This window comes from Cebus imitator, unplaced genomic scaffold (genome assembly GCF_001604975.1).
Source record: "Cebus imitator isolate Cc_AM_T3 unplaced genomic scaffold, Cebus_imitator-1.0 Scaffold344, whole genome shotgun sequence".
Taxonomy (NCBI): domain Eukaryota; kingdom Metazoa; phylum Chordata; class Mammalia; order Primates; family Cebidae; genus Cebus; species Cebus imitator.
Genome location: NW_016107659.1, coordinates 1,478,949 through 1,505,458, shown reverse-complemented (window position 1 = coordinate 1,505,458; position 26,510 = coordinate 1,478,949). Strand labels below are relative to the sequence as shown.

The following is a 26,510-nucleotide window of genomic DNA, read 5'->3' as shown; positions in this document are numbered from 1 at the left end:
GTGTTTGGGGACTGAATCGAATATCTGTGAATGGTTAGACTCTTCTTTTCTTCTCTGTGTGTGTGTGATTATTATTATTATTATTATTATTATTTGAGGCAGTGTCTCGCTCTATTACCCAGTCTAGAATTCATCAGCTTGATCTCTGCTCACTTCAACCTCCACCTGCTGGGTTCAAGCAATTCTCCTGCCTCAGCCTCCTAAGTACTTGGGACTACAGGCATGCAACACCATGCCCAGCTAATTTTTGTATTTTTTTTTTTTTTTTTAGTAGAGACAGGGTTTCACCATGTTGGCCAGGCTGGTCTCGAACTCCTGACCTCATGTGATCCACCTGCCTCAGCCTCCCAAATGTTGAGATTACAGACATGAGCCACCACGCCTGGCCAGCCCCTGTTTTCAGTAGTAGCGATAGGTCTCAGAAGAAATGAGGTTAGTCTTTAGTGCTCATTGCCTCATTCTCTGCTCCCCTCCCTCTTTCAATATCCCCGTTACAGCAGAAATTCAGTCATCTCTCTTTGATGGAATGAAATTGATTTATTAAAATAATCCTCACTAATAAGTTAGAAAGTCAGGGTGTGGGACTATCCCACCTAAAGGATCAGCCTTAAGAAATTTCTCGACAGCCAGAGGAGCACAGTTAGCAAAACACACAATTTATTAAACGAATTTCTGATATTGGTGGTGGAAATAATTTGGGACAAGAACACCTTTCCAGCAATAATGTATTTGTGGTATTCTTTCCACATAATTTACTGCGTGGTTATAGTATCAATCTTTCCAAAGTCTTTCATTATATGGTTGTCTTTGCTTCCCACCAAAACGGGAGGGTGAGATGGGAGAATGTCCATTTTATAGACAAGGAAGTTGTATCCTTGAGAAGTTAAGTGGCTTGCCCTAAATCTGGAAGTTACTAAGAGATGGAACCAGTACTTTAACCCAGATCTGATTCTAAATCTCACTCTCCTTTGCTATGTCATGAAGACAATCATGAACCTAATAGTTTTAATTCTCAAGTAACCACCTTGAAGCCAAGATGTAGCGTGACTGCAGGGATAGTAGAGGGTTGTCCCAGGAGTTGAAAGTCTATATTCTTCTATCTTTCTAGGTATCTTTAAAGTGAGTTTGTTGTAGAGTTGACAGTCACCTCCACATGCTCAAAAATAGAGCAAAAAAAAAAATCTGTCCCTGTTCTTCCAGAGATGCCTCTCTTAAACAATGAGAGGTGCCTTTCATTCTATAGGAAGAAACGGGATTGAAAATGCAAATATTTGGGTACACATCAATGAAAATGGCTGATATGAGATCTTTCTTTCTTTGAAAACAAGCTTTGACAGGGAGAGAAGATACCCTCAGATCCAGGAGCCTGTCTGAGACTCCAGAGAGCCAGGCCGGTGGCTAATGACAGGTGGCCCCTGCCTCTCAGTCCTGTGGTTTTGATTCTGAGTGAATCCCTCTCTCTGTCTCTCCACATAGTTCTTATCCCACAAAGGATATCAAAAGAGTATCCCCTTGACCTCAGGAGAAATGCAGCCTTTCTTAAACTGTGGTCCCCAAGACCACTGCATCAGAATAGCCTGGAAGCGCTGATTAAAACACAGATTCCCTGGTACCCACTACAGAACTTTCCAGAGAAGTCTCTGATGCTGGGCCCAGGAATTGACCCTAGTCGCCATCTTCCAGGATGACTGTTGTAAATATTACAATTTGACAACTGCTGCTCTAGGAACTGAATTAGCAATGAGAACACTGATGAATACTCACTTTTGAAAAGCCTAAAGGTAGACCTCCATGAAAACTATTTGTAGGATTTCTTTTCTTCTCTTTCTTTATCTTAAAATGATATAATCATTTTTAATTAAAAAAAACCACAAACCTGTGCATATATCTTTCATTTCGATGCATAAATGTGACCAATATCTGCATAAAGACTATTTTCTTTTTTTTTTTTTTTTTTTTTTTTTTGCGTGGCTCCCACCGCTTTTCTCTGCCCTTGTCTCCACCAGGCCCCTAGTAATCTGAACTGCAACCTCCCTGATAGTCCTACATATACACACACAAACACATGTACTCAAATATATATAAACAGTTGTTGCTTTTTATATTACTAAAATAGAAACATCTTTTCTATTCTTTTCTATATCTTGCTTTTCTCACTCAACCAAACTTAAATCAAAATATTCCCATATTACAAGGTTTGACTCTAATTTACTATAATTCATCCATACTATGAACTCATATGTAAGAATGGTTACATATGCGTTCATAGTATGGATAAATTATAACATATTCAGTCATTGTTCATTGACAGGCATACTTTGTCCTAGCTTCCTGCTGCTATGAAAGATACAATTAACATCCTTACATGTTATACATGTGCTTTATTTCTAGTGGATAGATTCTTACTCCTAGGATAGAGAAGTGTATGTATTTGCTACTTTCACAATAAATATTAGTATTCCTGCAGCGTTTTATGTATTTTCATTTTTGATAACTCTTGCTAAGCTTCTTTCCAAGAAAGACAGTATTTATTTGAATGGTAATTTTTATAAGAGTATTTAGTTCCCTTTCACAATTTCTCATTATAAAAATTCGTATTGGTAAGTGAAATGTAATTAATTATATACATTTATATTATTGAATTTTAAATGGTCTTCATTTTACAAATACCGATTTTTCCAAGTACCCTAGTGGTCTACCACCTGAGTTTTATTAAAATGGCACAAAACAGAAAAATACATATTAGTCTTGAGGTGCTATTGTGGTGTAAGCAAGAAAACAAAACACAAACAAACCGGTTGCCTTCAATGAAGCTATCCTCTAAATATTTTAGATCAGATAGATGGACAGGTAGATGGATATTTGTTTTGACTTGCCAGCCATCAAATCTGGTAGGGTCAGTTTTTCTGTAATGTTAAATATGCAGGACTGGTCAAGGTCAGAGAACATTTTCTGGGAACAATAGCCATTCTCTTCATTTTTTAAAATGATTTGGAGAAGGAAAAAAGAGAGATGTGACCTTGCTAGTCCAATTCAACAAATCCTTGTCTGATTTGAACATCTCTAAGTGTCCAGCAAGCCATCAAAGGCACACGGGCAATTTACTTTATAGCCAGTTCCAAAGTGCCATTTACAATTCATGGGAAATGGCAGGATTCAAATGGGTGGTTTAAGGAGGACAAGAGCAGTAGAGAGGGGGATAGAAGAAGTGATGGAGAAAGTGGAGAGAAAGTATTAGGTCTGTGAGCTAACAGGGGAAAACAGCTTAATTATGGAAGAAAAGACACATGCATAGGATAGTTGGAACAGGCCGAGTTGCTGTGGAAGCACATTCCAGGAAAATCTTAAGAGATTACTTTAATAATAAACCATGCATTCTTCCAAGCCATCACGGGATTAACTACCCCTTTCCTAGGCTGGGAGCACAGTCATTTGTTTTATTTTATTTTTTCCTTCTCCCTCACAGGCAGGTTTTCTGCAAGGGACAAGTGCCATTCAAAGACTGTTGTTTTTCAAACATTGCGTTGACTTTTCCTCACCTTAATTTTCTGAACATACATTTCAGTGGTGATAAGAAAAGACCACAATTTAGGCAGGGTGAACATCTGGGTGGGCTTTGGTGTGATTCTCCAGAGGGAAGGATGTTCATTTTGGATTTGTTGCAAAGTGAACAACTTAGATGTAATGGAGACAACGTTTCACTAGGGATAGAAAGAGTTACATTAATTTTCTTTTTTTTTTTCTTAATGTGAGCAGGACATTGAATTACTGCCAGAAGCAATATCAGTGCCCTAGAAATATAAAAATACACTTCAAACCAGAATTCTCCACCATCAACTCTTCAGATTGCTGTGGAAAATAAGAGGTGTCTATTTTAAATTGTAAGTGTGAGCCCACTGCTCTTAAATGAACTGTTTTCATCAAAGTTTCTTGAAACTACAACTCATAGCAGATGAAATCATTTTCTTCCTTTGGCTTCTTAGACAAATCCCTTCCATTTGGCGGGGTAGAGCAAACATAAGTTAACGTTTCTTAAGAGTCTTTCATTAAAAAAAAAAATAGGTTTGAGTGGGCACTTCTGATTGGAGAAAATATTACGTATTGAGGCTAAAAGAGACACCCATGTCTTTCTAATTGTCAAAGTCCCATTTGCCTGAAATCAGCAGCCCTTTTCCCAGCTACCTAGCCACTAGACATGAAACTGGACTTTGAGTTTAGAAACAAAACCCTATGTTCTACGATGTACTAGAATGAAATTTCTCTGTATAAACGTTATAAATAGAATACCATTCTAGACTAAAATTTGTATACTTCCTGTCATTCACACGTAGTAAGTTTTTTTAATAGCAAATTACCTCTGAGGAATGTTGAAAACTGTCAGCATGGCCCTACCCACCTCTGCACCCCCAGGTGTATCAGGGGATGAGAAATAGTAGAGGCCAGGGGTAGAATTTTGGGGTTGGCTGTGCTGCTCTGCACCCCTCAGTACCCGCAACATGGGTTGTTCAAGCATGACCTACTTGAGAGCAGAGATTGCCACTCACATTGAGCTACCCCAGATTACACAGTGGCTTTGCAGTCAAGGCTAGGCACGGACCACAAAATACATCCTTGGTGTCCCACGAGCCCTATTTGAACCCTCAGTTTCCAGAGGTAAAATGCAAATTCACTGTGTTGCTTACTCGATAAAATCAACAACCCCCTCCCATCTGAGACACAGTTTAGCATTTTCACATTTACTACGTGCTGCCTCTGACTTTAACAAATAAAAAATAATTTTTTTAAAGGAAGAGACACGGCTTTCACAAGAGTAATTTCAGAATTCTCCAAAAAGCAACAGAGCTTCTGTGGATATTTTACAGTGGTTCTTGATTTTAAAATATGGAGAAAATGAATTCCCAGCTTGTTAACACTGCGCAGTACCTTCTACCGCTCAGCACTCTATGTCAGTATTTTTAAATATTTTATTTCTTGCAGCTCATGTTTTTCCTGGAAGTATAGGAAATGCTATGGAAATTCGTGCAAAGTCATGTTATGTGTCTACATATGGGCATATATGCACTGTAAGGGAAGCCGATATATAATCTCTGATCAATATATTATAACTTATTTGATAGGCTACATAGATGTGAACATGTTTTGCTCATATCCATTTCCTAGGGAGAATATTGTTTTCGTATCCGTATATACAGGATATTTCATATGTAAATACGGTATGTTTTACATATGCACACATAGATTTCCCAGTAATTTAAGCACATTTGCATCTGCAAAGAGGGAGATTCGAATTTTTCTAGGAGGGCAATGCAATCGCGCGATCAACTTCAGAAACTGCAGATCTGCGCAGGATCCGTTGTCCCTGGTCAGGAAAGTCAGAAGTGAAGGCAGCCCTTTGTTCAAAGGGCCCCAACGGGTTGGTCGGGATGACTCCGGGTGCCACATCACTCGCAGTGGCAATCCAGGGAACGGATCTGTGCAACGAGGCTCGGTGGATCCCACCCCTTTCCTCCGGAGCTTCCCTTTCCTGTCCTTATTTGCACCCGCCCCCCGCCCGCAGCGGTCTAGGGCTTTTGACTTCGCCCCGAACGCATTTCCCCTCCCGTCGCTGGGTCCCTGCGATCGCCCCCCGCTGGTGGGGCTCGCGGAGCCCAGGGGAGCCGCGTCCTCCGCGCCGCCGCTGCCGCGCGAGTTAATAAACAGTTAAGTTTGGAAGACTCTGCAGACACGTTGAGGGGGAGTTACCAAGCCCAGGCAGCAAAAACATCCTGGCACATTCCTGGGGAGTCCTCAGCTGCCAGCATCTGATTAGAACCATATCTCTCTCCGGGAGTGGCCGCGCGGCCCGAAGCTCCCGGCCGGCGGCTATTTAAGCGGGGCTCGCCGCATCCGCTGCGCGGCAGCCTGGAGGCTCCGGGCGCGGGGAAGTCATGCTCGCTTCGCGGAGGCAATAGCTAGCCGGTGAGTAGCTTCCAAACCCTTCTTCCCTCTGGCTCCTTTTCTTTTTCTTTTTCTTTTCTTTTCTTTTTTTTTTTTGCAACCCCCTTCTCTCCTTTGCTCTCCTTCTCTCGCCCCCGGCTCCCCCTTTTGGGTACAGACCTTGGGCTGTGGGGAATCTTAGAAATGAGACCGTGTGCTTGGGGAAACGAGCTGTTTTGTGGCCTGACATCTGAGGAATGCTTCCACGGAACGTATTTACCTTTCGAATCGGACTCCAGATGCCCAGCTTGTGACATTTAACAAACGCCTCCTTTTGTGTTGTGTGTGTGTGTGTGTGTGTGTGTAAAAGGTCTGCGGGCAGCCCTCCTAGGACACTGGGGTGGCTGCTGACCGCCTAATTAACTCCTCCAAGGGTGTTTATTTTTGCCGTGTGACAAAGGCTGGGGACCTCGTTTGTGCCCATAAGAAGCTTTTTCCTGGTGACTGACAACATATGGCATGAAAATGTGAACTTTGTCTTGCACCAGCATTCCTAAAGAAGTTATCTGCCCAAAGGACTTAACAAACTTCTTTTAAATACCCCGGAGCAGGGAGCAAGGTTTATACGGTGCTTGCCTGTCTGCTGTAAGCTGGTTAAAAAGACTGAGTAAGAATTCTAAAAAAGGGGGAAAAAAATGAATGGGTTAAAACCATGGAGCCTCAGTTAACGTAGCGGTTTTCATAGCATAGAGCTGACTGTGTTATTTGTTTCTGCCTCTTTCCCTTTTGACTTAATTCTGAGCCTGGAATTCAGGTCTGCAATTTCAGCAGGGAGCTGTTTGAGTCTAATGGGAAATTTCACTAGATTAAAAACACTTAAGGAATCTGGATGTTATCTCCACCCCAACCACCCCCCACCTTTTCCCCTTTCTTTTTAGTTTGTGTTTGGAAGGAAGAGAGCTACTCTGTAAAACGAGAAGAACAGAAACAAGCTTCCAGACACATGGAAAGACTTAAAAATTATGGAGGGGCGAATTCATGAATAGTAAATGTTGCTATTGCTCTATAAAATGACTTAATGAAAAAATTTCTGGCCTTAATCAGGCAAAGCAGGGGCGTGGGGGAGAAAGAGGTAAGATATAACTAATGCAAACAGAAGGAATGGGAGGGGAAAGAAGGCAGCTACAAAAATGCCTTTGAGATGTCTGATAAGCTTCTTGGAATGGCTTTGATGAGATGTCTACTTGATTGTCCTTAAAATCTTGAGGTTGGCGTCTCACACAAAAGCACCTACTGCGGAGGGAATAACTAGCTGGGGAGGAGGGGGCTTGCAGCTACCAAGTAGCTCCTCACCGTGCTTCTTACCCCAGCAGCCAGACCTAGGGAGGCTGCCTTTCTCTGGGCCAGGTGCCCTGCCTACCCCAGGCTCTGTGTCTCCCCTCCTTGAAGGGAAACGGCCCTCAGTGACACTGTATCAAAGTTCATTGCCTTGAGAATTCGGGAGTATTCGAGGCTTGAGCCCTTCGTAATCTTTGGAAAAGGACCTTTTTGGTGAAGTGCTGGATATGTGGAAATAATGCCGCACTTAAGACCACAAGGCGAGTACAATGGGAAAGTCTTCCAGAGAAAGCAAAGTGGCCTGGTGGTCTTTGCTAATGTCTATTTCTGGGACAGACCACTTCTTCCAAATCCTTAGTCAGTTTCCTCCTGAGGCCAACTGAATTCTTTTTCTGGTTGTTGGTGAGTAACATCCCCCTTCTTTTCCTACTCCCAGCTCGGTGGATCCCTTCTGATCCAAATGACTGCCCTAGAAACCAGTTCTTTTTCAGCTATGAACTCCTATGCTTTAATGTATAACCAGAATAAATAGACGGTAGAGGAATGTCTTCCAACTTTGAGCTCTTACACATATGTATTTGCCATTTTGGGGATCTTTGAACTTGATAGTTGATCTTTACCTGAGTATGTAAGCGAGGCACAAAGGCACTTGTTAGAAACCTTGTCTAATTTGTCAAGGACAAAATCCAGAGTTTGCATTTCTACTAAAGACTTTTATAGTTTTAGATTAAACTGAAAGTCCAAATTCCTGTGCATTAGGCCTGTTTGCTGTCTTGCTCCAAAGGTTGAATGGATTTCAGCCGCCTTGTTTGGGTTGAAGGGTACTGCTTTTAAGGCACTTGTTGGCATGAAGGTAGTTCAGGGACCTCTGGCAGCTGCTGACCAGCTGATTGGGGATGATATTTACTGGCCTGCTTAACCAGGCCTCGATTACCTGAAGGTTAAGGTGAAGGTTAAGGAAACAGGAAGATACCTTCCTTGCTAAGTGACCGGCAGGAGGCTTTGCTGTGACATGGGCTCTTGGTGGTGCAGTGAATACATTCTGCTTCATTTCTAAGTCTACCGTCATACGTTCATAAGCCTAAGTTTGCTACCACTGATATTTCACCTGGATAATTTTGGAGGTTCCATGTGTTTCTCTTCCTCATTCTCTAGACCAGAGGATTTAATTATTGCCCTTTTAAAAGACAAAGCTGAGATGCTGAAACGCTTGGGAAAGCTGCTAAGAGTGAGCCGTCCTGGGGTTTGAAGCTGTCCTAATGATCATCAGAACATACCTTTCCCAGCTGGAAAGATTTGAAAGCTTACTAGCCAGGAAGGTTTAGGTAACTAACCAAACACATAAGGTTTTCCACTCTTTAGACAGAACCAGAATGGGAACCAGACTGGCAATATGAAACACCTGAGTAACAGGATGTGGTATTTTAAAATTCTCCCTGGCACTGCTGTGTAATTCTAAAGTCGAAGCTGTGCTCTGGAACTGCACAGAAGTTGGCCAAAATCATATTTAGATGAAACAAATTTTTTTGTTTTGTGTTTTTGAGACAGAGTCTCCCTCTGTTGCCCAGGCTAGAGGGCAGGGTGCGATCTTGGCTTACTACAGCCTCCACCTCCTGGGTTCAAGCGATTCTCCAGCCTCAGCTTCCTGAGTAACTGCAGTTACAGGTACCCACCACCATGCCTGGCTAATTTTGTTGTTGTTGTCGTATCTTCAGTAGAGACAGGGGTTTCACCATGTTGGCCAGGCTGGTCTCGAACTCCCGTCCTCAAGTGATCTACCTGCCTTGGCCTCCCAAAGTGCTGAGATTACAGGCATGAGCGACCACACCCGGCCAGATGGAACTGATTTAACATCAGTCATGTATCTCTAAGGGAGACCCAACTCATGATAACATATCCTGACTGGATTAACCAGTGGGAATCAGAAGGAAAGCAGACTCCTTAGTGTTTACTTAAAGACAAAAACCAAGCAAATTCCTGATGAGGGGAACCAATGATGCCTGGTATGGACACAGAGGGCCAGCATTCAACGCTAGCTGCCTCTGACAGGGCACAATTGGGCAGTAGTTGAGAATTACTTTCTGACGTACTATTGCCTAGGTTCCAGTCCTGGCTACAGGATTGGAGGTTACATGGCCTAGGGCACATTCCATAACCTCTCCGTACTTCAGCTTTCTGGGGAGAATAGTAGTAACTACCCCAGTATTGCTGGGAAGACAGTTAATCTAATATACTTGGAATAATTTTTTCCATCTGATTTTGAAGGTTTTGCTTGTTTATTTGTTATTGCTTCCCCATGAACAACTGAATTAAGAGTCTTTGTGGAAACTGAAGGCAAAAGGAAAATTTCTTCATGAAAATTGAATACCCCTCACCTACCTGAAAAAGGTTAATTATTCAAGCACTTGATTTTAATAAAGCCAGTAGGTTTGCTTGTGCTCACACTGGAACACACAGGGAGTTACTCTCTGTTCTCGGCCTGGAAGCCTGCACTTTGGTTTGGTCAGGCTGACCTCGCTGGTCTCAGTTAAGTCCTCCCCATAGCCTCTTAGACTCCCAGCAGAAAAGGAGAAATCTTTCCCCCTGAAGTCAGCATTATCACAGAAGGAAGTGGGAAAGGAGGACCACCCAGACTAAACTGAATGACTAGGCTAGAAATAAAAGTTCTGAGCGTGTGGAGGCCCCATGCTATCCTTGCCCTCATAGCTGGGCAGGTTGCCATGGTTACTCCCCTTCCCGCATCCTTCTCCTACCCTGGAAGGAAGCCTGCCTCTCTAGGGCAAGTAGAATCTGAACAAATTGCTTCCTGGTCTAAAAATGGTAGTTACTAAGTGAAGTAGAATCTCCTCTCTACTTACATCACCCCCACCGAACTTACTATAATCCCAGTACTTAATTTTCTAACCTTCCTAATTCTTGCATCATCTAGAGAGCAAAACACAAAAGCTTATGAAATTTCTGGAATCTAAAAGTTACTACCTCAATATAGAAGCAGCCTGGCAATTTTTTCCTACTACACTTATACAGGCTAGTTAGAGGCAAGTGATTTTTAACGAAGTTCAACTGGTAAGAATCCTAAGTGAATGGAGCAGGCTGAGTGAGTGTTAAGTTGAAGGTAAACAGAATGTATGAGGGCTGTCACTTAGATTTTCAGGAAACCAAAGAGTAAAAGGAGCAGGTAAATAGGAAGTAACAATCCTAGAACGCTGGGTTTGAAGCACTGTTCAACCTAAAGAAATTTGGGTTAGGAAAATATGGTTTAATGTTGTCTCTTGGTTAAATAAAAACAAAACTACCCTACTTCTACCTAGCAATATGATGCAAAAGGTTACTCCCCAAAAGACTTAGATCTCTATGTGAAAGATGAGTTGCCATACACAAGTTTGCACTTGACAAATTAATTCAGTCTTTCAAAACTGTACATTTAGCTTGATGCATATTTCACAGCTTAGAAGAACTCATCTAAGACAATAGCTCTCAGAGTTGATTTCCAAACCAGCAGCATCAGCATCAGCTGGGGACTTGTCAGAACCGCAGACTCTCAGTCCCCATCCCAGATCTCCTAAACTAAACCCTGGCAGTAGGGCCCATCCAGCTGTACCTAAACTAGCTCTCTACCACATGATCTAAGAGTAACTTTCATAATTCAGTGGTTTTATGATTCAGTTGTTCAGTGGAAAGCATAACAAAGTATTTGAATTCCTTCAGTCATGGAGATAATAAAGCAAAAGCATTTAAATACAGTGCAGTTTCACTGAATCTGAGGATGCAGAAAGATTAAAAAGCATGGACTTTGGACATTTTCCCCATATCCCAAGTATAGCTTTCTTGATCCTAGGAAATCCAATATACTTTTTGATTGTATATTATCACCTCACTTCTAAATCCTTTGCCCTCTACTGAGGTTTTTAAAGAGTATAATTAATCTCCATTTATTAGGAGACTGTCCCAGTTATTTCTTTTAAAAAAGATTCTAGTAAACTAGATCATTACGCTTGAACCAGATGGTTTTCTGTCACCTCTGAAACTTTTTATGCCATGTCCAGAAGTGCAGATGAAGGTCTCTCCACAAATGAGTCTACTTCACTTAGGTTTTGTAAAGTTTAGTGGCCAGTGAAGACTGCTCCTTTCTCCCATTCGACTTTCACTTTAAGTAACCAGCAAAAAAAATATATCTCTATTTCTTGGCTCCAATATGATGAGTATCTTGCCCAAGGTATTTTCATTAAGTGGTAAAGCTAGGATTCAATTATGAATCTTTATGATTTGCTTCTTGGTGTTTATCTGAATACTTAGCAATTACCTACTATGTGAAGTCTGATGCTAGGTTAGCAATGGAAAAACTCACAGTGAACAGAAACCGAAACAAAAGTCTTCCCATGTGGGGCAAAGGACATAGGATGGAGAGTTAAACAGACTTGCATGGGAATGACAGTGCTGCCATTTCCTGGACATGTTATTCAATGGCTCTGGCCCTTAGTTGCCTCACCTACCTGCAAAAGCAGTCCTAAGAAGGCCTGATGTTAAGCAGAGATCACATCTAAAACTGAAAAATACAAGGATGTCATGTGTAAGTATATAATTGGTACTCCGATTTTGAAGAGCCAACATAGATTAAGAGCTTGGGTTCTGCAAATGACTGCCCACAGCCCAGCTTCACCATGTAAAACAAGCTATATAAGGCCTAAGCTTCATTTCTCCATCAGGAAAATGAATTGCCTCGATTTTAAAATTAAAAATTCTCTGAGCTGCTGTAGCTGCTTCTGAAATGTATCTGTCCTAGAAATACAATTCTCAATGCAATAAATAAGCTGATATTTTTAAAATGATCTTGTTCTCATTGTTTTTGAGTGTCAGGCAAACTAAATTCTAGAGATCCATACATTCAGTCTGAAAATTAGAACACTGTCTTTCCTATGTACCTTTAAACTATTAAATGTGAATATCAGGAGGAGAATGCGGTAGTGCTTCATAAATCAGTAGAGAGGCACATGAATGTTAACTTTCGGCTGCCACTGAAACTTCATCTGAGCAGGGCAGCCAGGTCCTCTTAAGGTCTATAGTTAATCCTTACCCAAAGAACTGGAAAGTGAATAACTTCATCTTTAATTGTGTCCATATTGAACACAGCTGCCCTCCCTGTTCTAAACATTTCATCCAAATGTTCCCACTTATTTTTTATATTTTAAGTGTCCTTTTAGGGGGCCAAGACCTGGTCTAGTCTTCTGTAATATGTAACTCAGACGCTAAAGTGCTTTTTGTTACCATTTAGTGCAACAGAAATAAACCAAATGTGTGTGAACCTATGTCAGAGAGTTGGCATAATCACATGAAGCATGCTAAACCAGCTTGGCTTTGGGATGAATGTTAATCTGCTAGGGAAACATACAACTGCCCTCTGAGTCAGATCAGCAGTTGCAATGGCTACACATAGTAGGCACTCAAATGTCCATCCTTTAAAGGGAAGTCTCAGCTGTGCTGAATTATATTAGCATTAGGGTTTGTTATTATTGTTATATGATTTTGTTTTCTGTTGTTCCCTGCCCCCTTTACCACTAAAATTAAACAACTTAAATGCAGTTCATTTTTGAAGTAGAAAACAAGTATGTAGCAGATAGACAGGCTTTTCCATCAATAGTTGGTTGCTAATAAGGAGGTTCAATATTGATTTCTGCCTGGGCTAAGTTTCAACGATAGCTGAGGCTTTTCAGAAAGGATACACGTACTAGAATTGAAATGATAGATAATTATATTTAATGTTCATGCTGTCTTCTAAAGAATAGCTTGATGCAGAGATGCTTGCTTCACTGCCTGAAAACTTGTTCTTTGTGATTTCTGATTTCTCTAACTGGTCTAAAGTCCCCAGTGACTAAAAGTTGATGGTAATTGAAAGTTGGATGCAAATATTTACCTTATCCCTGCTAGGGAACACATACCTATCAACAGCTGCCTGCAAGATATTTAGAGAAAATAGTAACTACTCAACTAACATATGATTTTATTGTAGTTGTGCTGCAGAGTGTTGTGTGGGTCCAGAAGGAGACAAAGGACATTGGTGTGTTAATGGATTTGGCTTTTAAAGGAACATGGAAGTCAAATAAACAAAGGTAGGGAGAGAAAAATGCATTTTAGGGAGAAGCACACATGCAAATCATGCAGTTGGGTGAATTTAGGTTATGCCTAAATAACGCTGGCCAGCTTGGCCAAGAGCAGGTGGCACAGGGCTGAGAAGTGTCTGAGTTTGAAAAGGAGAGATGAATCGTGCTGAGCCATGAATGTCAGGATAAGAATTTTGATCTTTATTTGCCAAGCACATCTCTTCATTAAAGCAGGAAAACCAAATGCTGATTAGGTTAACTCAACCTGGCTCTATTGGCAGAATGCGTTTGAGTGGAGATTGCTTAGTAGTTGAAAAAAAACCTATATTTCTTTAAAAATCATCAAAGCAAAGAAAAGGTTTGCCTAACCTTATTAAGGAGCAAAGAGAAATATGTATTACCCCTAATGTTTTCAGTGCGCTGCTCATTAATAGACTGTGTCGAGCCTAGAAATGTAGAGCAAATAATATTCTGATCCTAAAAGCTTTATTGAATTGAGGAAAGAGCTCTATAGGAATCAGAGGGCAATGACAGGTCATGGCAAATGTGGGGAAATGGCTGGTAAGAACTGAGTGAAGACTTCCCTGAGACCACACATCATGGGTGGCCTTGGAATGAAGGTTTTCACAAAATTCAGGAAGGTGAAGGCAGTACATATCACAGGTTAGCAGGCAACATAAGAAGGCCTGGTATGTGTGTGTGTCTTAAGGGGAAACGGAAGACAACAGCTTCGTCAGAGAGCAGGTGGCCATGTACGTGTATAGTCTACAGCCTGATTAGAAGGGCTTTGAATCTCAGCCTGAATGGCAGTTGAGGAATTGGATGCTGATACCTGATTAATACAAAATCAGGAAAGCTAGGAGGCTTTAAAACCAGTAAAACCTCCTACAAAAATTTAGCCATAAAGGGAGGTCAGTTACAATTAGAGTCTCTTACACCTTAGATTCTCATTGAAGCCCTTTGGAGATAGAAGGAAAAGCTCATTGCACAAAGTTTGTTTTTTCACTTCAAGTGTTTTAAATATATTAAGGAGTACCTATGCTATGCATGTAGAAAAGATCAACATACACCGTAATATAAGTCCGCTAATCATGAGGGATATGTATGATACCACGTGGCATAGCTTTTTAGGGAGGAGGAACTCAGGGCGGTGGTGAGGCAAGGTTGGGGAGAAATGCTGGAACTAAATTAAAAAAAATATAATGGGGAGGGAGGAGAGGTATGAAAATAAGGGAAATTATGAAAAGTGGAGTTTCAGAGGTTCGACACACTCCTTAAACATGAACAGTTTAGGATAAAATCTTGGCCTCATTCTAAGCTGCAGACAATACTGTTGTGGGTCTTTTAGGTTTGTCTGCACACAAAGTACATTCTTTAATGCTGTTCCCACATAGCGTATATTGATGCAAGCGTTCGGTTTTCTGTACAAGAACTCTTTCATAGAAACGGTGGGCACAACCATGTTCTGTGTTTGGATCTGTGCTCTTACACTTCATGCAGCCAACATTTGTGGAGGGCTCACTACTTGTAGTAATCATGAAGTCCATTTCCTTGACGAAGAAGACTGCTACCTGGTAGCCCCTTGCTAATGCTCTTGTGACTTGGTAGGGCTCTTTAAATAACCAAAGCTGACTATAGGGACCCTTGGTTACATTTTCATAATATTGTTTCACTGAAATCTGAGATTCAATGTTTGGCCTGATCTGAAAGTGACATTCTTGTATTCTTAGAAAATTTGATAATTAAGAGTACCATAGAATGTGTCTGGTTCTAGAATACAGAAGTTCCCCGAATTGCTTGTCCTTCTTAAGTGGCAAAACTGAATGCCAAATGAGCATAGTGTTTCTTCTGGTGTTTATGAAGATAGTGTTGACTCAGAACTTTGGATTTTAAGATAACTTTGAAGGAAACATCACTGATATTCTTCAGTACCTTCATGTATAACAGAATTTCTCCCTTCTGGCACTGCCATACAGATGTTCCTTCAGATTGCAATGTGGTTATAGGAGGCTCACAAATATTAAATGTAAATATCCCCCTAATTCGTGTCATAATTTAAAAACTGTTGAGGAGGATTGTTAACCCTTCAGACAACATTTGCATCCTTCCATAATTGATATCAATATAGCAATTTAATATAATTCCTTGAAGCAATACTACTTTTGCTTTCTTTTATGAAGTGTTATTCATAGCAATGAACCTTTCTATCCTAATCAGAAACAATTCCTCCAAAATACATAGCATCAGTTACAACTGTCACCCGCTTGTTCTTTCTCCCCTACATATTCTCTAAGCCCCCTGAGAGTAGAGACCATGTCTATTTTATCGCTGTATATGTAGGATAATGCAGTGCTTGGCACATAGTAGGTGTTCAATAAACAATAACCAGATGGCCAGGTGAGTGAGTAACTCAAGCCACTTTCATTTAGAACATCAGTTGCAATTTATTATAGAGCGAGCAAAATGGAAAACTTTAGCTTGCCTTATTATCTGTTGGTATAAGTAAAACAGTTCTGAGCCCCCCCTTTTTTTTAACTTTAAGGTTATTTATAATGAGCAATATCCATATGTTCTTCCAGTTTATATCTGCTCAGGGCCTGAGGAAGGCAGACAAGCTGTTACTGAAATTCTCCAGATGGTGTGGTCTTTCCAAGTTGCTAGTTTAACTTCTACCAATGGAGTATTCATTGTTGCTCATGTATCTGTCTGACCTGATGGATGTAATCACCTGGCTAATGAGAATTGTGGTGAATAGTTTTCAGTCTGATATTTCATCCACAAACAACTTCTTATTCTCCTTTTAAAAGTGTCCACCAAATTGTTTATAAAATTATGAATACAATTTGAGAAAATAGATGAGACCTTTGGCTCAACACTGGATAATTACAGCTGTTTTGACTTAGCACAATTTCCACCAAAATCAGAGAAACTTGTTTTGTTTTTTATTTCCCTGTGCAGCTGTATTGTGAGTTGGGATATCCATTAGGCTCTTTAAAATGCTAAAATTAGGTCACAAACTCATTACTGTCTGGGCACACCCCAGTATGTCCAAGAACCCCAGGCTGGAAACCAACTGATAGGCTGTCCACTGACCAACTTTCAAAATCCTAGCATAAGAGTTTTTTGAATACTACTTATTATTTGACTGAAAACTTACTGTTGAATTTTTAATATATTTGGAGCTTTCCCCAACTCTGGTTAGGTATCATTTAATGATGCCTAAGATGAAAGTGTTGACAGCTGACCATGGGCAGCGTTCTGTGGGATTTTAGATGTGCTCATGTTCATGTGTGGTTTCCCTTCACTTTTGAGTTTAATTGAAAGTGGCTGAACCCTACAGCATCTTCATGACTATCGTTAGCCCAAGTTAGACTATAGACTTATATCTACATTTTAAACTTTGCTATCTGCCAAATTACAGCATCTCTAAGGAATTTAGTTTTAAAATAGAGAAAAGTGTGTCACCCAATATTGCTTATTCTAAACATATAAGAGCAGAAATCTGTCTTTTTCCCTTCTACCACCCTTGTTAACCAGCATTTTCTTGGCACTGGTCTTTCCAGACTTTCAACAGTTTTAGGGAAAAACATATAAATTGAGAAAATATTACATTAATATATTCTGCTTCAAACAAGAGGCTATAATTACATGCCTATCTTAATAGCTGCTGTTTACAAAAGATGTTCTTTTTTTGTTGTTTTTAAGGAACTCACATTTCAAAATGTCATTTCACTTCATATACATTTCTATAAAAAGGATGAATGTAGAGTGTAACATATAATGGCCTTTGACTTTTTAAAAAGCCACCTTTAGGACATTTTATTTATTTGAAGTTTGAGGGTCATTGAGCATCAGAGCTTGGCAAGATGGGATAACCTTGAATCTAATGTTTGAGATTGTTAGTCCTTAACCTTTCAATTAAAAGGCTTTGTTTCCAGAAGATTAGCCAAATATTTGAAAGAAACTGGCAATGTTGAATCACTCCAAAGGGCAAGTTCATGCAACTGTCATACTGCAGAGCTCTTTGACTCTTTGATGCCATGTCCCTGTACTGGGATTTGTCACCACCCCAACATCCACCTGAAAGTCCTCTTGGTCCCATCTAGACAAAACTGAGTGCTATTGGCCTCCCTAATCTAGCTTGACCCAGCTTTTAACCTTTTCCCCTGGTATAACCCAGCATAGGCCCTGTATTCTAGCCAAGCAGACATGAATATCTTTATTAATTCCTCTTTCTGAAAGTACTTTCTGGCTATGCACATTGCCCCAGTCTTTGAAGAACTAACTTAATTATCTCTTTTGTTGTAAAGCAAAGAGATTAAAGCATATATATTAGGCTAGTGTGACTTGCAGATTGCTGCTTCACGCCTGTGTTTCAGCCTCCCCTCCTGTCTAATAGGGATGATATTGTCCCGGATTAAATGAGAATGCCTTAGCATCACACCTGGTATATAATAAACATTCAGCAAATTTAACTTTTAAAAATCTAATATTCTATGTTTCTAAGGAAAGTGTCCAGGACATTCTCAGCCTTGGATTCCCAAATCTACTTTCCTCTGCTTTCCTTTCTCCCCAGAGTATTTCTCATCTTCTGAAAGTCTATACTCCACTTACGTCTTGCTCCCTGTTAGATAGTAAACCCTATCAGGGAACAGATCTTTATTTTTCTCATTGGTATATCCCAAGTTCTAGAAGAATGCCTGGCACTTAGTAGGGATGTAGTTTTGATCACATGAATTAACTTGCTGCCACGGATCACTGGAATTCCAAACTTGGTTTCTAGTGTCTAAATTGTAATGGCTTCGAGATGGGATCAGTCACCAGACCCTCGTGTGCTCTGAACAACAACAACAACAAAGGCTGTCAGTGTCTGAAGGTTTTTCAAGTTTTGTCATAGTCATGGCTTCACAGCAAAATCTAGGGTAGCTAGCTGCCTACCATTTGCATTGTCTCTCTGGCCATGCACAATGTAAGATAAATGACACACTCTTAAGGGTCAAAAAACATTTGTTTTTTTTTTATTTCCCCCTTAAGGGGAATGTTTGGGACCCAGGTGCAAATATAAAATAGATTTAGGGTAGGAATCTACCTCATTCCTGGAGAACAAATGATAGACTTGGAGAAGGGAACTTGATAATAACTCTAAAGTAGAACTTTGCTTATTTTAGAGGGACTGTGCAAACTTGGTAGTGTTGTTTCTCTCACTGTTTTCCTTGGTGGAACTAATTGTTTATATGTTTCTATAGTATGTTAATTAAGGAATACGTTGGTAGTTAAAAAACATTGCAACTATAAATATTTTTCTAATTTCACATTTTGCTTTACTGAAAGGCTTCTGCTGGGTGTGGAAGGGCTTGGTCACTACTTTTGGAGGATTTGTCTTAACTTCCTTGTCTGCAATATTAAGTCTTTTTAATAAAGATTGGATTAGGAACTTAATAGTGGCTTTCAAAGAAGGCTTGTCTTTGCATAGGGCTATAGAGTTCAGCTAAGGAAACAAGTGATCTAATTGCATTCTCTGATGCTAAAAATGCCTACACAAGACGACTAGAAAATAGCAGATGCTACCGTAGAGTGAATCCTCGAAAACTTCTAGGACCAAATCAAGTTACTTTTATTTAATGACCATAATAAGAATCAGACAGTGAGGCTACAAATGGAGCCCCTGTCTAATCACTTGCATCCATCCCACATTTCCCTTAAGTATTAAAATGGCAATTGCTAGTAGGTACAGAGTTTTGCAAGAGGTCATTCGTGGTTCAGAGAGCAGAGGAGACTGCTCTGACAGAAAATAAAAGCTAATGAAACATCTTGCTTAAGTATTACATTTTTTATGAACCAAGGAAACTTCCTTTATTATGACTCATTGATGTTGACATTCCCAGGTAGACTAACCAGAAATCCGTTTTTAATCCAATGTAAATATGAATATTTCATGAAGGGCAAGAAGCCTCAGCTGACACTCAGCTAAGTATCAATTGATAAAGAACCATTCCTGTTAGTTTACCTCATGTTTTAACTGTAAACCAGAGTGTTCCCCCATGATTAGTTATTTTAAAGACTGGGTGCATTCAGCAGGCCTGGAGAAAGAAGAATCCCCATCCCATCTGCTTATTCTAGGGAAGTCTCCCAGTGGTAAGTCAGATTTTTAATTGTCCTAAAGTCAAACCTGGACCATTAATGTGATATATGTGACACTGAGGGCTAGGCAGATTTGTAAATAATAAATTTTAGTGAAAAGGAAAAGTACTCAATACAATTTCTAACCAATACTCTGCAAACTAGAAAACAATATAATTCATAGGGTTTTTTTGTTTTTTAAGCAGGACAATTAGACAATACAGTAATCTCACCATTATCATAAACCAAATTCATTTAACATGGAAGGAGTAGAGAGTTGGCCAGTACTAATGCACTGTAAAGCTCTCTACAGCTGGAGATGATTTTGAATAACACATATCAAAAGATACACACACACATCTAATAAATGAGTCTTTATAGTCTAGAAAACCAGAAAAACTAAATTGTCTTAGTACATAAACTTTTCATGTCAAATAAGTTAAGCCCTTAGGGAAGTAGCAGTTTATTTGGTGCCCTATGATTTGATGATTTGTTTAATTAATGGTTTGTCTTTTAAAATATCCCAATGAAGTTGTTTATCAGGCCAGTAGTATAAGGTTTATAAGAAACAACTCCTTGCATGGGCTATTACTTGATATTAACATAAAGTTAAGATACTAGTTACTTCAATCTTATAGAATTATGTATAGATTAAAAGTAAGAAGAATATTATGTTGCCCTTGGGGAAGAAAACTAGATTTTTCTATGATCCTCAAAATTCGCTAGTACCAAAATGGTTAATGCCATCTCAAGAGCTTATCTTTAAAAATGTAAATGGAGTAGTCAAGACTTGAGCCTTTGAAACTGTTGCCTAATAACATAACCAGGTAGCTTTTCTAGGATATCTTGTTTTTATGCAACTCATACAAAGTATATTTTTTCTCCTTCCCCAGCCCTGTAATAGAGTTGACTAAAAGAGATGACTAAAAACAGTCCAGTGGAATATGCATATTAGAAAATGTTCAAAGTCCCTCTATAAGTCCTAGAATAAACTTTTCTGAAATCTGTGCAGATTAAGGTGAAACTTGAGATCTGTCCTTGTGTTCTTAGATTATTACAACCAAGAGAGAAGACGTGTGTGCTATTTAATATATATTAATTTCTAAGAAGTCTTAGTTCTCTGAAACACCATCCTTCACTTTTATCTGTAGTGGTCACTTAAATGACTTGTCAAAAGTGGTATAGAAATTGAATTCCTGAAGTATTCTCTGGATTAGGAACAATGTTTAATGTTTGCGGTCACCAAAGGGTGGTTCTTTTCTGAAATCTTTACTAGATACAAGGTTCTCTGAATTATGCTTCCAAACTTACTAAATGTGCTTCCTGATCCCAAAGATGAGATATCTAGCCATGTTTGTGAAAGTGCAGACAATCAATGGTGATTACTTACATGATACTAACAGGTATAATTTTAGGTATGTAAACTTGGATTTATATAAAGAATTCATGAAACAAAGCCTGTCTCAGGGCAAGAGGTCTCAGCTGACACTCACCTAAGTGTCATATCAGAATTTTGCTTATAAAGTCTGTAAGTGAGACAGACTTTATAAGCAAAATTCTGATATGAAGTGGTAGGTGTTTTATTGTATTTATAATTGAAACTTTCTGTGCTCTATTTCTGCAGTTAGTGAACTGTAAACAGATATTTCAATACATTAGAACACTTTGCTGTTCAGTGTAATTGCTCCAATTGTGCAACAACGAAAATCTCAAATCTGTTTAATTTAGCATGAGCTAGAATGCTGTCATTTGGAATTTTTACATCCCTAAGTTTAAAAGTGCATTTATTTATTCCCACAAAACGTATTTGGTCCAATACCATTTCCCAATAGATGAGAGAATAACGACAGATGTGAACTTTAACACAGGAATACTTGTGCATTTCTGCCAGTTTTGTTCATCTTGTACTCAATCTGCAGCAGCTTCTTAGAGTTTTATTTTGTTTTGTTTTGTTTTTTAATAATTATAAGCACAATTTCAAACAGGTAGGCTAGCTATTGAGAGGCCTTCTTTTGGCTCTGGCATTCTACATTTTTAAGACTCATGTGGTATTAATACATGATCGCAAAAACCAAGATACCAATTTGACAGATTCACCTTTCTCCCTTGTATACAAAAACCTAAAATTACCCAGGGGTTTCTTATCCATTAACCTATCTAATTTGTCCAGTAACCCAGAAATAAGCAAATGAGGCTTATATTCTTACTCGTAGGAGCGCTCTCCTGGCACAATCTGATGTTGTATGTTGTAGGAGACAAATCGCCAGGATTCTGACCTTCAGCCTGCTTAACACTGGTATCAAGAGGAGAAGTGGCTGCTTGTCAGGTTGCTGGTTCTCTGCAAACCTGAAATTGGACAAATAAATACCAAGTCACTTTTTATTTTTAAATGACTCCTTTTTCCTTTATCTAATTTGAAAGCAACCAAGTCTTGTCTAAAAGAAATTAACTAAATCATGAAGAACCGTTTTTTAAATGATAGTATTTTGAGCACACCAGATAACAGTAAATAGTAAGTGGTTTCACATCAAAACAAACATAAGTATTCATAGCCACTGGCTTAGCAAGGCCACCATCTTGGAGATGAAGCCTAATGGCCATGTTGGTTGTGGATGTCTTCCCCAACTCGAATAGGTCACGTCAGAGGTGGAAATGTGACCCACTGTTAAGTCTCTCATCGAAGGTTAATACCAACTCTGTAGGTAGGTTGAACATCAAAACAAAGGGCATGCCACCTGGAACCTAGAGACAACATATTAGGATTGGATGAGTTAAACTGATCTTGCTTTGAGTCTGCATAACTAAAAGAAGTGTTTTCATGCTTTTGTTCTCTGTGCAGAAATGCAATACAAAATAAGTTCCACCTGTTTGTATGCAGTCACTGTGTACGCCCTAGTTTGCTCTGTGCTGATGTTACAAGGCAGCTCGATTCTTCTTCCTTCAAACTCTTTAAACAGTGTATCCTTGAAACATGAGTTGCAGAAAGGGCACAGCAACACTCAAGCAATGGTTTTGAGGATTATATAAATGTGGGGCTTTGCCTGGAAAGGGAAACCACATTGGGATTTTATATGATTTAGCCAGGCTATTAAAGAAGAAACCAAATATCAGGTGCTATTTCTTGCACTGGTTTTTGGAAGAGGAGAAGTTTAAGATTACCTGCCTGTTTTAAAGTGCCCTGGTATGGTATATATCATAAAATAATTCTCCTATTGTAAGTGGCCCTTCATATATAGCTTGATATTTATAGCATAGATGCTTCTAAATAACATGCTTTTTAAAAATTATTCTAACATCTGCATAGACTTTCAAGCTGACTACTGTCATGGCACTTGAATAGAAAGTGGGAAGTGTTTAACAATTAGGATTTATATGCATATGCATCATAGATGAAGTCACAGAGGGATGTGAATGAAGGAGTGATTGCGTCTTGAAGTCCACACGCTAGGTATGCTGCACATCTATGTTGGCTTAATTCAGGATTATTTCATACGAGCATGGGAAAGCACAACCTGATGTTGTATGTTCGAGGAAGCAAACTGCCAAGATGCATTTGTATCATTCACTTAAAAACTAGCATGGTGGGCCAAGCATGGTGGCTCTCGCCTATAATCCCAGCACTTTGGGAGGCTGAGGCAGGAGTTTTGAGACCAACCTGGCCAAAATGGTGAAACCCTGTCTCTACTAAAAATACAAAAATTAGCCAGGCCTGGTGGCGAGCACCCATAGTTCTAGATGCTCAGGAGGCTGAGGCAGGAGAATCGCTTGAACCCAGGTGGTGAAGATTGCAGTGAGCTGAGATTGTGCCACTTCACTACAGCCTGGGAGGCAGAGCAAGACTCCGTCACAAACAAACAAACAAACAAAACCTAGCATGGAAATATGAAAGGGAGTTATTTTTGGTAGAAGTATCTAATCTTGCTTAGGAAGGATAAACATGAAAACAGTAACACATTTGCTGGGTCAGTTTGGGTAAGTATATGATGAGGGAGGATTGTAGTAAAAGCTATGAATAGTATGGGTGTGTTGGCTCTGAGTTTTAACCTTTTGACTACCCTTTCCTGCCAGGATCCAGCATAATACATTGTATATTTAGATGTCAAATTTAAAGTAAAATTCTTGCATTTATTGTGTTTTGTATCAGTTCCAGTTCAAGTCACTGCCCTGAAGACTCTGCAATAGAAAAATTCTAGAGGTTTCTATGTCAGTAGGAATTTTTTAAATATTAAAAACTCTAATATTTTTTATGTAAATTGTTCATTATTTAGAATATTCTATGTCCACCAGGTGCAGTGGCTTACGCCTGTAATCCTAGCACTTTGGGAGGTCAAGACAGGCGGATCACAAGGTCAGGAGTTTGAGACCAGCCTGACCAATATGATGAAACGCCATCTCTACTAAAAATACAAAAATTAGCCGGCTGTGGTGGTTCATGCCTGTAGTCCCAGCTACTCGGGAGGCTGAGGCAGGAGAATGGCTTGAACCTGGGAGGTGGAGGTTGTGGTGAGCTGAGATCACACCACTGCACTCCAGACTGGGTGACAGAGCAAGACTTCGTCGCAAATGTCCTACTTTATCATCTCATGATACAAAATAAAGTTCTTCTGCATTCAAATTTTAAAGTTGGTTTATTCTATTGACCCATCCCAGTTGCTTATTAAACACTCTCCCTTTTAAAAATCTTCTTCCAAAAGTGCTTTCTTGGTATATGTTCTGATTAATATCACTTCAAAACTAGAAATACCAAGCCCTATGAGAGTCCCCTCTGCAGCTGTCACCGTAGCATGATGTCTTCAGCCTCCTCACAGTAGCCCAGTGCAAGTGACTGGGCTACCACCAAAACCTGGTGGGTTTTAGCCACTGGGGAAGGCGCTCTGGTGACCAGGTGAGTGTGGCTCTCTCTGGTCCTGCCGTAGTGTCTTGGGTCTGGGAAGTGCTGCGTCATGTCCCTACAGGCCCTCCGGTCACACGGCTCTTTGAATGTGATAATGCATGCCACCCACCAGCCACTGTACCGAGGCATGCCCACACTGCCCGGGTCTGCTTGGCTGGGTCAGATTGGACACCTAATGCTTGTGCCAGATCTTTAGTTAAGACTGTCTACCTTCCTGTTATGGGGATTCTTCCCTTGGGTCCCCCCCGCTGTGTTAGACCACTTCAACCCATTGGCCATTTCCCAGAAGTGCCTCTGCTTACTCTATAGACTTGTTCACCAGGTTCCCAGACAACTTTGAGCTCTAAAGCCTGAAGTATGTGGGAAAGGGTAGCCTTTGCCAGACTCCTCCAACCCTCTAATAAAGGTATATTATCCTTTTTCCCAGAATAATGGTTTCATAATAGCTTTTCCTCAAAAGTAATGGAAATCACTCATGGCTTCTTACATAGGTGACTTCATATTTCTCTAAGTAGAAAGAGAAGCAGCTAGTGAGGTGGTCCAAGATGACATTTAATATCACAACTCTGGGCTTAAGGATGTAGTCGTTACATTGCCAATCTCTCTTCTCTACGTCGCTTCTCAAGGACAAGTACAAAAGGGAGAACAGCATATAAGGAAAGACATACTATTTAAGGAAAGAATTATGCAGGGGCATAGGTGCCTAGCAACCTGCAAATACCGAGCTCTGCAAAAGCTGTGTTACAGCATGCTGTGCACTAGACCATAATTCCCCATTGTCTTTTCCATGTCAAGTTGTGCCCACAACATTGCCCTACCCAGCTTGCTTGAGATATGCTAAGCTCACGTACTGAATGGTCCCTGATGTAAAGCAGACCATAGCCCAAATGATTCAGTGCCAGCAATGTAAGGCAATAACAGAAATGTGATTTTTAACCTCTGTAATTTCCCTGAATTTTCAATGTCACTTCCTTCCCTTTGCAGAATTGAGTGAAAGAAGAAAGTTGGATTCTTGTTCTGTTTAGTCTAAGCCAGAGGAGGTTATACTTAAGAACTGGGTGGAATATGTTTCTTCTCCCACATTAAAGTTGAAATGGGACATTAAAACTGAAATGGCTATACTCTCTAATGTCAGTTAATTCAACCTCAAGCCTCATATGTCCATATTCACGAAAATTCCATTTGATCAAAAGACCAAAGGACACTGTCCTCTTTTTTAGAACCTGAATAAGTGTAAAGAGGGATTCTAGAATCAATCCCCTCCGCATGTCTGTGTTCATACAAGCATATCAACTTACACCCAGCTTTTCTGGGAGGCCAGAACATGTTCTCACTGTGAAGACTACGGTTTCTATATTTTTCCAACTCTAGTGCAGTTAAGTGTTCAAACTAATAGCCCTTGTGCTGAAACAATGAAGCAAAAATACAATTGCAGAATTGATCATAACCTTAACACTTCAGTTCAACTTGTGAACACTTTCAGGCACTTGCAGTGAATTGAGTGGCAGTGCCCAGTCTAAAGACCGGGCATAGTGTCTCATGCCTGTAATCCCAGAACTTTGGGTGGCCAAGCGAGGTGAGGGGGGGGTGTGTGGATCGCCTGAGGCCAGAAGTTCAAGACCAGCCTGGCCAACATGGTGAGAACCTGTCTCTACTAAAAATGCAAAAATTAGCCAGGTGTGATGGTGAGCGCCCGTAGTACCAGCTACTCAGGAGGCTGAGACAGGAGAATTACTTGAACCCGGGAGATGGAGGTTGCAGTGAACTGAGATCATGCCACTGCACTCCACCCTGGGAAACAGGGGAAGACTCTGTCTCAAAAAAAAAAAAAAAAAGAATGGGCCCTTATTTGGATGCATAAAGCTTCTTTAAACTTTAAACTCTCCTAAACATTCTTTATGGTGATGACTGTTTCTTATGCTCTAATAGGTATTCCTAATAAAAAGTTACTTGAAAAACAAAATGGGCTGGGCGCGGTGGCTCACGCCTGTAATCCCAGCACTTTGGGAGGCCGAGGCGGCTGCATCACGAGGTCAAGAGATCGAGACCATCCTGGTCAACATGGTGAAACCCCGTCTCTACTAAAAATACAAAAAATTAGCTGGGCATGGTGGCGCGTGTCTGTAATCCCAGCTACTCGGGAG

The 26,510-nt window shown here is 40.1% G+C and overlaps 1 protein-coding gene across 7 annotated transcripts in view; it reads left to right on the top strand.

Moving 5' to 3' along the window:
* DAB2 (DAB adaptor protein 2) overlaps window positions 1–26,510 on the top strand; it is a 92,055-nt gene that overhangs the window by 34,346 nt on the left and 31,199 nt on the right. For 3 of the 7 annotated variants that reach the window (XM_017505910.2, XM_017505907.2, XM_017505908.2), the window contains exon 1: window positions 5,401–5,958. The exons of the other annotated variants lie outside the window; for them this stretch is intronic. The gene's annotated coding sequence lies outside the window, so the exon portion shown is untranslated. Of the gene's footprint in view, window positions 1–5,400; window positions 5,959–26,510 lie in introns of those variants that run through there. 7 annotated transcript variants of the gene reach the window in all.